Raw genomic sequence first — 11,628 nt, forward strand, 5'->3', positions numbered from 1 at the left:
CTCCCGCAGGCGCGCCGCCGAAAGCCACCTGCCTGCCGTGCTTGGGGCGGCGAAAAATATAGAGCCGCCCCTGATGCCTGCCATGGCCTGCATTAGTCCCCAGCGGGATAGGTCCCCTTCGGGGTCTTCATTAGGTTGCTGCATCATGCTGGCCGCCTGTATCATTAGATGGCGGTGACCCATTTGTTCCCCTAGGCTTACAAACAGGGGTAGGAAAGTATCGTTCTCCCTGTTTTCTCTTATCACTCAAGCAATGACTCCCTGTCATTCTGGGGCCGCACAGGCAGTCATGAGGCGTTTAAGCTCAGGACTGTTCAATTTTCTCTGCTTGCCAATTGTAGCACACGCAGAGTCCATTTTGAGACATTTTCCCGGCTAAGGGGTCCAAGCATTTTTGCCATTGCCTGGCGATGTGCTGCTGATAGGGGGACGGTTGTAGTGGCCGCGGTTGTCCCTGCAGCTGTGTCTGTTTCTGTTACAGTAATTCTGTTAATGGCTGCAACCGGCCGTTGGGGCTCCGGATTGCAGCTCCGTAGCTCTCTTTCCAGCCCACGGGGGCATCCTCCCACTCAGGGACATCACTGTGGGGATCAAAGTCCCACTCTCCTGCCGGCACCGCTGCTATCTGGCAGTTCGCAAATCCAAGCCTTTGTTTAAGGTGCTCGATAAGGGATTCGCATGGGCTGTGATTAGCGGGAGAGCTTTACTTTGTTCTGTGGTTAACCTCTTTATCATGCCCTGCAATACTTGAGTTTCTTTTTCTATTTTTTCCTTTTCCCCAACCTGTTCCTCTAACCTTTTTTCTTCCTGTTTGCCCTCCCTGATTGCATCCCTGAGAGGGTCTAACTGGCTTTGCACCCCTGTCGCTATCACTTTCCATCTTTCTGCCTCTTTCTCCATATGAGTGAGCCTTTCATGCAGGGAGGCATTCTCCTTCTGGCAGGATGCCAAGTGGGAGTATAAGTCCCTGCATGCGTCCGATGAAAGCCAGACTGCTGCTGATACCCTTTTAGTCGGAGTGGGCGTGTATAGGATTATATACCATGCAAGCCTATCCTCTAAATCTGAAATGGTACAGACACCTCCCAGCCCCCCTTCAGTCCACGGGCTGTGTCCACCCCTCTATAGTACTTGTTTAAAGGGTGGGGGTTCTTGTACAAAAGACAACGTTCCCGGTTTTTTTTTAAGGATATCTTTAGACTGTGTCTTCTTAAACATTTCCCCTAACAATTGTGCAACAACCAACCGCAACACAAAACCAAATTGATAAATATCAATCGCTATAACCCGCTGACTCCTAGACTGAGCAATTTTTACTATTCAATAATATTCAAACCTAGGCTCCTATTTCCTTCAGAGTTTATGTGTTTAATCAATTGAAAATTTCCAATCTTTTTCCAATAGTGTCTGGCTTACTAAAGCTGGTGCTGTGCACACCAGTTTTTATAATAATCGTGGATTCTATGCTTGCTCCCCCTATTGCATTCTCCACCAATAGTGTCATGACCCCCTGCCCTTCCCTGATTGCAAAGTGAGAGGAGGGAGTTCTGGCTAGATAAAAGGGGGCTTGAGGAAGCGCTGATTCTGCATCCCTCACCTTGTTGCTAAAGGGGCCCAATCCTGTATCCCTTAAGAGTGCTGGGGGCCCTGATTCTAGGTTCCTAAGCAGGGTCATGGGCTCCCCCTTCCATGATTGCAAAGTGTGAGGGTTTCTGGCTGGATAGTGGGGGGGGACGGCTGATTCTTGCCTGCCTTGTTATAAAGTTGGGGCCTGATCATGCGCCCCTAGCAGACCCAGGAGTGTGTGTGTGGGGGTATACAAATGCTGATCCCTCACCTCGTCCCCAACCTTCCCCTCCCTTTGCTTCCTTTATACCAAAGTGCAAAGGCCCCGGCAAACACAAGTAACTTCAATGACTACAAGGAAGAGGAGATCCAGGTCTAAATCACTGAGAAGTTCACCAAGGAGTTTGCTGAGTTCTAGGGCCAGTGGTTCCCCCCCCCCCCCCCGCCCCTGGGAGGGCACCCGTGGAGCAGTGGGTGTGGGGTTGGATTTTGGTTTCATAAATAAATTATATTTATTATAAATACATGAGCGCTGTCAGCAGCGGGGGTGGGGAGGGAGGACCTGTGGCTAGCCCTCCCCCCCAAAATCCCCCTTTCCCACAAAGAAGATTGAATGTCCCATCTAGAGGTGAGGATATCATCTGCCCCGCCCCTCCCCCCCCCACCCCCCCCCCCGGGAAAGAAGTCTGTGTCCTCCGATAAAACTTGTTTCACTGGAAAAAAACAAAACAACCCCCCCAGCCCCCACTTCCTCTTTAACAGTGTGCTTTGTTGTAAATATATTTGAAACAATTACCAATAAAGTTTTGTTTAAAAGAAAAAAATCAGACTGGCGTGTGGGCTGTTCGGCTCCAGGGGACAGTTGTCGTTGCTGTGATGAGCCGGGAGCTGTTCCTCTCACCCGGAGGCCCAAGCAGTTCAGGGATGTGGCGGGGGGGGGGGGGAGGGGAACGGGATGGCGGACGGCGGCTGCCATTAGGGGTACCTGAACTCGTCTGGAGTTGAAAGCCCAAAGGGACGACGTCCGCGCTTAAATGGGGAGGTGGCGTCTGGTCGATGGATAAACGGGCATCGCAGGCAGCAGCGGAGAGGTTATTTTATCGCTGTGTCGGGGGGGGGGGGGCGACAGCTGCTGGAATGCCATGGCCAGGTGGCGCCCACAATTCAAGAAGGAAAGTGAAAAATTGGAGAGGGGCAGAGAGTTGCCATGAGAACGGCTAAATGGGGGGAACCTGCCTTATGCTGAGACACAAGGAGCTTCTTAAACTGAAGGTTAAGGGGTGCCGTGATCCCTGTCTCGAAGTACCTACGGGAATAAAACTGTGATAATGAGCTAGTCCCACAAGCAGACAAAGGTCTAAGGAGAGCCCGTGGCTGGAAGCTGAAACTAAAAACATTCAGACTGGAAAAAAGGGCAGATTCTTCTTCAAGAGATGTCCCTGTTGGTGCTCCACTCCAGGTGTTGGTGAGTCCCTGCGCCTTCGCTCGGAGATTTTTGCAGCAGTACTGTACTCGGACCAGCCACGCATGTGCAGAGCCTGCCCCCCCCCCCCCCCCCCCCGCGTTCTGAGTGTACCTTAATAGTACGCATGCGCGGCTGGTCTCCTCAGTGCCTTCTCTACCGTCCCCGACCTGAGACGGAGACCAGCAGACTCGTTAAGAACTTTCTTCCTCTTGTTACAATTACCCTTCTAGTCAGTAAGTTTGTTGTTAGTCGTAGTTAGTTACCATTTTCTACTTTTTTCTCTTTAAAAAGAAACAAGAATGTTTTTTCTTCATTCCTGTCAGCCGCAGCCGCTTCTGACATGCCTGGCTCCCCAGCCTTTAAGCGCTGCTCTACCTGCGAGGAGTCGAACCCTCTGTCAGCTGGCCACTCAAAATGTATAAAATGTTTGGGGGAGACCCACCTCCCCCCAAAACGTGTCCACTGCAGTAAACTTAGCCCCAGGGCACGGAAGGACAGGGAGCTTAGACTGAAACTGCTCCTCCTTCAGAAATCCCTAGGGTCCGCTTCAGACCCAGGCGCTGACTCCGGCTCCGCTGCCCGCCACAGCCCCCCGCACCCCCCGCCTCAAAGAAGCACAAGAAAACTTCAAAGAAAGGGCACCTCCTGTCATCCACAAAGGAAACCTTGCGGGATAAGACTTCTCCGGGCAGGTCTACTGCTTCCCTCCCGGTGTTTCCTTGCTTGAGCACGTTTGACGTGCCGAGCTCCTCCGGCGCCGCCCAAAACCCGCCTGCAGCTGCGGACGGACGCGGTGCCGACATATCACGGCATGCCTGACCCCTCACAGGCTGATATTGATTTCCCGGCACCGGCTCCGCCACCGACACCCGCTGAGCTGACCGGCAGTGAGTCAAGCCTCAAAACACCGGTGCAGAGGAATTTTTCCTCACAGCAGATTCCTCCTGCACAGCCTTCACCTCACACAGGAGCCTCGGCACGGCAATTTACTCAGTCAAGGGACTTGCTCATGTCGCCTATCCTGCAGTCACCCCTACTTCTCTCCAAATGCTGACTCAGGGTCTGGACAGCCTTCCTCCAGTGATGAGGAAGCTGGACCACAGGGGGATTTTTCACCGTATCAAGTCTCCCATCCTCAGACCCCAGTCAACAAAGGTCATAGAAAAATTACCTTGTCCTACTCTCAGGATCCTGCCCCATGGTGTGTGAACCCCTGCATTGCACCACCTATGCCCTTCCCACCACCGTGGCAATATTGGGCCCCATGGGCATCGTATCCTCGAGAACACACTCGCTACTCCACCTCAACCAGGCGCAACACCTGCCTAGCACCACCAGCTGACGAACCTGCCACTGACGCAAGACACCAGGCAGCATTGTCACAACCGTGGCCAACCAAGCTTGGAAGCACCTCATGTACAGTCGTGCATTTGGACCACGAAAGTGCACGAGGCCATGTGACCTAGTAGTTGTAGGCAGTCTCGGGCAGTGACCTGGGGACTGTTGCGAAATTTTGTGGCCAGTAGTTTTATGGTGTTGAAGTACTCCTATCCCAGTAGACCCGGACGTAACGCTTGAGGAAGCCTTACTTCCCCCTCCGTCAACATCTTCAGATGACTTCTCAAAATTTTAAGACCTTTTTAAAAGAGTTGCCAGTGAGTTGAGAATTAACTTGGAGGACATTCCTGAACAACAGCATGAGTTAACGGACATCCTACAGCCCTCTTCTTCCTCTAGAGTTGCATTACCAATCAATGCAGCCCTTGTAGAACCTGCTAAGGCCAGCTGGCCGACTCCCGCTACAAGCCTACCGACCTGTAAACGAGTGGATCGCAAGTACTTCATCCCTTCTAAGGGCTCTGAATTCCTTTCTACCCATCCAGCGCCAAAGTCGTTGGTAGTAGACGCAGCCAACCAAAAGACTAAACAGCAGAATCCCCAGTCCACCCCTTGGATGTAAAGTATATGCATCTTCAATGCTACAAATTCGTATTGCTGATTATACTGCAGTTCTTGCAAAATACGACCACAGAAACTACAACAAATTCATGGATTTTATTGATGACATTCCAGAAGAAAAGAAGCAACAATTCACAGCTCTAGTTTCCGAGGGACAAATCAGATCACGTACCGCTCTTCAAGTGGCCCTCGATGCAGCCAATACTGCAGCAAACTCCACCGCCACAGCAGTGGTCATGTGCCGAGGTTCATGGCTCTCCTCCTCTTCCTTTACCCGAGAGATCCAGAGTACCATTGAAGATCTTCCCTTTGACAGCGACAAACTCTTTGCTTCCGCCACAAACGACGTACTTCATTCAATGAAGGACTCAAGGGCAACCCTCCGGTCCTTAGGAATCCAAACCCCTGCGACCAGAAGGTGACAATATAGATATCAACCTTACCACCGTCCACGCTACCCCGCATATACACAGCACTTCCATAGATCACAGGAGCAACAACAACAACAGCAACATCAGAGACCCAGATACCAGCGTCGTCGTCCCAATTCTTCGGTAACGTCTCAGCCCCCTCCAACTAATAAGCACATTGGAAGTTTTGGTCGAAGGCCTAGAAAACAACATTCCCACTTTAGCACGTACACAGCATGTACCTATTTTTGGACACCGCCTACAACCATTCTCCCATCAATGGCACAGCATTACCACCGACAAGTGGGTTTTAGAGGTCATCACAATTGGCTACTCCATTCCCTTCCTCTCCTTGCCTCCCACCCACCCTCCCTATCCCTCTTCAGGGACCCCTCTCATTAGCCACTGCTCTTTCAAGAAGTACAACATCTCCTTCAGTTGGGAACAGTGGAACTTGTGCCCGAACGACACAGAGGGAAGGGCTTTTATTCCCATTATTTCTTAACAGAAAAGAAAACCGGGGGATGGCAACCAATCCTCGACCTCAGGCAGCTCAACAAATTTATCAAAAAGCAAAAGTTTAAGATGGTTACTCTCACCACAATAATCCCAGCGCTGGAGCAGGGTGATTGGTTTTCAGCCCTCGATCTACAGGATGCCTATTTTCATGTGACTATACATCCGGCCCACAGACGTGTCCTTCGTTTTACCCTCAGCTCAACACATTTTCAATACAGGGTTGTACCCTTCGGACTTTCCACTGCCCCCCATGTTTCTTCCAAGCTCCTAGCAGTAGTCACTGCCTACCTCAGGAAACAAGGGGTCATAATATTTCCTTACCTCAACGATTGCCTCCTCAAAGCCTCAACGTTCGACGAAGCTCTCCGATTCACGCGGCTCACCATCGATTGTTTCCTATCTCTCGGCCTACAAATAAACAAAAACAAATCCACATTACGTCCTACCCAGCATCTGGAGTTCATAGGAGCAGACCTCAATTCCCGGACGGGATTGGCATCTCTTCCACCCGACTGCTTCAACACCATAAAACTACTTCGCAACAGTCCCCAGGTCACTGCCCGAGACTGCCTACAACTACTAGGTCACACGGCCTCGTGCACTTTCATGATCCAAATGCACGACTGTACATGAGGTGCTTCCAAGCTTGGCTGGCCACGGTTTACAGACCGAATGTGCACGCTCTAAACAAGCCTCTCTCTATACCTTTCAGAGTCAAAGACTCACTACTATGTTGGACAGTTCCCTCCAACCTCTGCTCTGGAGTCCCCATTCTCCAGGATGCTCCATCCCTCATAATGACTACCGATGCATCCGTCACAGGGTGGGGCGCACACATGTCTCACCACACAGTCCAGGGGCTATGGTCTTCAACCGAAACCTCCCTGCACATAAACGTCCTAGAACTTGGAGCCATACGCAATGCCTGCCGTCACTTCCTCCCACTAATCAGGAATCAACATGTACACAGAATGACAGACAACATTGCCTGCATATTCTATGTAAACAGACAGGGAGGAGCTCTCTCTCACTTGCTTTGCACAGAGGCTATGAAGCTCTGGAATTGGTGCCTTGTGAACAACATCCGGATATCAGCCGCCTATCTTCCCGGAGTTATGAATACCACAGCAGACGGATTAAGCAGACGCTTTCCCTGGGATCACGGATGGGAGATAAACGAGACAATCATCCGCAAAATATTCCGCATTTGGGGTCACCCAACCATAGACCTTTTTGCAACCGCAAAAACCACGAAATGCCCCGAATTTTGCTCCAGAGCGGGACTGGGCAAACATTCATGGTCCCATGGCACCTGAACTTACTCTATGCTTTTCCCCCGATACCGGTTCTCCACAGAGTTCTGACAAAGATATGAACAGATCGTGCCACGGTGATCCTGATTGCCCCGTCGTGGCCCAGACAACCGTGGTTTCCGTTCCTCATCAGAATGTCAATTCGACCACCAATTTCGTTGCTCCTCACGCCGAACCTCCTCTCACAGCAACATGGCCGATTTCTTCACCCCAATCTGTCCATGCTTCACCTCAAAGCCTGGTTCCTACATGGTTCTCCCAAAATGAACTAGCTTGCTCTGACCACGTTCAAAGAATGTTCCTACATAGCAGAACACAATCTACTCGCACCACCTATCTACGAAAGTGGAAGCGATTCACACAATGGTGTTCAGCTAAACAACTTTCTCCCACTTTGGTACCTCTCCCGCTCATACTTGACTACCTATTGGACCTTAAGCAATCTGGCCTTTCTTTCAGCTCCATCAGAGTCCATTTAGCTGCAATTCAACATTTCATGACAGAATCAACGATACCTCTGGTTTTGCTCATCCAATCACCAAGCGTTTCCTTAAGGGACTCCAAGCCCTATACCCTACCCCTCCGTGGGACCTTCCTTTAGTATTATCCTGCCTAACTCAACAACCATTTGAGCCCCTAGCCACTTGCTGCCTTTTACACCTTTTGATGAAAACAGCATTTTTAGTGGCAATTACCTCTGCCAGATGGGCAGGAGAAATAGCAGGTCTTATGGCAGATCCCCCATAGACGCTATTTTTCGAGGACAAGGTTACCCTTAGATTACACCCTAAATTTCTTCCAAAGGTGCATTCCTCATTCCACATCAATGAGCCGCTACACCTCCCGACCTTCTTTCCGAAACCAGATGCAAACTCTTTTTAGACTGTCCCCCACCCATTTTCCAATCACACCCGCCGGGGAGGGCGTCCTGTCTGCTAGCGGCTCATAAGCTAAAGAAAGGTCTCACTCTCTCTGGGGAGGGCACCCTGTCCGCTAGGTCAGCGGCTCATAAGCTAGAAAGGACTTCCCACACCCTCCGGGAAACGCCCTGGCCGCTTAGCAGCTCATGAGCTAAAGAAAATTCTTACTTTTTTACCTTCGCGGGAAAGGGTTCACTGGGGTCAGTGGCTTACAAGTAAGGTGCAAATTTCTATCCGCTGGGTCACAAGGTTCAGCTGACCCCCCCTTGCTTTTAGAACTTCCCCATGGGGTAGCCCTGGGGCGGCGGGAGTTAGCGTAGCCTTAGACTGGTCAGCGGCTTATACCCTTTCCTTTTTTTTATTTATTTACACATACACATTTATTTCCCATATTTTGATGCATTTTATTTAACAATAACCTTCATTCATTATGGTTGGACTTAATACAACATTCCTTTTATTTTTGAGGCAGTAGAAACCCCTTAGCACCGGTGCATTAACCTTATTGAGGACCTTAGAACCACAATGACTAACCTACTTGAGGGCGGCAATAAACTATTTTTTAGAACCGCAATGACTGACCTTACTTGAGGGCGGCAACAAATTCCTCAGAACCGCTCTGCATCTGATTTTGTTGCAAAACAATACGTTTGGATGGCGTGAGCCCCAAAGGGACAGACGGCCCCACGGGCAGTCCTCCTGCCACACCCCAAGAGAGATTTCAAAAGGTTTTTTACCTCTATTATGGCGCCATGGTATTCGCAGGGGAACAGTCCGGAGTAGTTTGTTGCTGTTCCAGCCAGGCGTTTGGCATCTGAGTCACGGCACCAAATTGTTGGAGAAAAACGAGTCCTTGCTCTGAGTTTGAAGCAAGAAGCCAGAGGCAGCTTCATTTTTGAACAATTGCAACTGCTTGGGAGAGTACAGGGGGCAGGTCTTTGCTAAAAAAACAATGAAGGCAACTTTTATACCTTTTATGACATATAATAATGAGCAACAGCTAACATTTGCAATGCTCCTTCCAAGCATACGAACCAATTAAAGGGTCGTGGGCTCCCACATACCAAATCCTGCCGGGTCCATAACAAAAATGCATGTAAAATTAAATAATTCACCAAAACATTTAAAAAATTAAACTACCTGATAAGCCTAACCAATTTATAGTCAGTGCTCCTAAAATAACACCCAACATTAAATAAAAATAAAACATCAATAAACACTTTGGCTGTTAGAACCCCCACAGCTTCAGTGTGTATGTAAACTAAAGCCCCAAAAAGTTGTCACTGTTCATAAAAATATTTGTTAAAAAAGTATAAAACAAAAAACTCCCCTGACAGGACACTTGCTTTTTCAAGCAAATAATAACTGTGTATATGTTAAGGCCACCACTTTGCAAGACATACATTTTAATCTCACCACCGCAGCAGGCAAGAATATCATTTATTGGCCTGCAAATAAAATGTTACAATCAGCCCTTAAGTTTCAAATACCCTTTAATTAAACTGCCTTAGTACCTAATCAGTTCCAAAATTTGCTTTCACTCCTACCAAAAGTCCAAAAAATTTCTAAATTACAAAAAAAAATTCATAGGCTCCAAAATATATTAAATTAAAAAGTATGCCTTTCATACAGCCTATAAAGTGTGTACTTTATGTACTAAGTATAATGTATTGTGTTCTGTAACTAAAGCCATACAACAACCCCATCATATTGTTACAATAAAAATGTTAATGCTTTTAGTATTATTGTTTAGTTTCAAATTATGTTATTGTTGTTGTAAAAAACATAATAATACTACCACCTTCCATGTTCATACTAACCATGCATTGTCGTTGCGTTCAACTAAAATCCCAAAGGCTAAGCCGTTGAATTTAAAATCAAAAATATAAAATTTAATAAAAATAAAAATTTTAAATTAATAGTTGTGCTGGAAGCACACAAGGGGGAGTGTGAAAGTAAAAAAAGGAATAAAGGAAATTTGAACATAAAAATCTTAGTCTCTAGAAATAAAGCAAAAGTCAAGCTAATAAAGTCAGGCTGACACTGACTCTATTAGTGCAAAACTTAAAGGCCTAGACGGGTAAAAAGCAAAAAAGGAAATAAAAACAAACAGTAAAAAAATACTGTTTTGACCTTATAGTAAATAAAAATAAAATGTGAACTGTAGCAAAACTTAATAAAATAATAAAATATCCAGAAAAAGTATAACAAAATGCAGCTGTTGCTCATTATTATATGTAATAAAAGGTATAAAAGTTGCCTTCATTGTTTTTTTAGCAAAGACCTGCCCCCTGTACTCTCCCAAGCCATTGCAATTGTTCAAAAATGAAGCTGCCTCTGGCTTGTTGCTTCAAACTCCAAGTAAAAACTTGTTTTTCTCCAACAGAAAAGACGGTTACTCACCTTTGTAACTGTTGTTCTTCAAGATGTGTTGCTCATATCCATTCCAATTAGGTGTGCGCGCGCCGTGTGCACGATCGTCAGAAGATTTTTACCCTAGCAACACTCGGTGGGTCGGCTGAGGCGCCCCCTGGAGTGGCGCCCTTACGGCACCGGACATATGGCCCTGCCAACCCAGTGCCCCCTCAGTTCCTTCTTGCCGGCTACTCCGACAGAGGGGAAGGGGGGCGGGTTTGGAATGGATATGAGCAACACATCTCGAAGAACAACAGTTACAAAGGTGAGTAACCGTATTTTCTTCTTCGAGTGCTTGCTCATATCGATTCCAATTAGGTGACTTCCAAGCCTTACCTAGGCGGTGGGGTCGGAGTGAGATGTCGCGGAGCGAAGGACCGCTGAACCAAACACCACATCATTCCTGGACTGCTGCACTATGGCATAGTGGGAAGCGAAGGTATGCACGGATGACCAAGTCGCTGCCCTACAGATCTCCTGTATGGGTACATGAGCCAGGACGGCGGAGGACGAAGCTTGAACCCGAGTGGAGTGGGCGGTCAGGTGTGTAGCTAGCACACCAGCTAAGTCATAGCACGCACGGATACATGATGTAATCCAGGACGAGATGCGCTGGGTGGAGACCGGGAGGCCCTTCATCCGGTCTGCCACAGCTACGAACAGCTGGGTCGTCTTCCTAAAAAGTTTTGTTCGCTCGATGTAAAAGGCGAGGGCCCTGCGAACGTCTAAGGAATGCAGCTGTCGCTCTCGTCGAGAAGCGTGAGGCTTCGGAAAGAAGACCGGAGGAAGATGTCTTGGTTGACATGAAAGGCAGACACCACCTTAGGAAGGAAGGTGGGGTGTGCTCACAGCTGTACCTTGTCCTTATGAAACACCGTATACGGTGGTTCCGATGTAAGAGCTCTAAGCTCCGATACATGTCTTGCCGAGGTGATAGCTACAAGGAAGGTCGTCTTCCAGAAAAGGTACAGGAGCGAGCAGGTTGCCATGGGCTCAAAGGGAGCACCCATGAGCCTGGAGAGGACCAAGTTAAGATCCGACGTAGGGGCTGGCTGTCTAAT

This window comes from Chrysemys picta, chromosome 22 (assembly GCF_011386835.1).
Source record: "Chrysemys picta bellii isolate R12L10 chromosome 22, ASM1138683v2, whole genome shotgun sequence".
In the NCBI taxonomy this organism is placed as follows: Eukaryota; Metazoa; Chordata; order Testudines; family Emydidae; genus Chrysemys; species Chrysemys picta.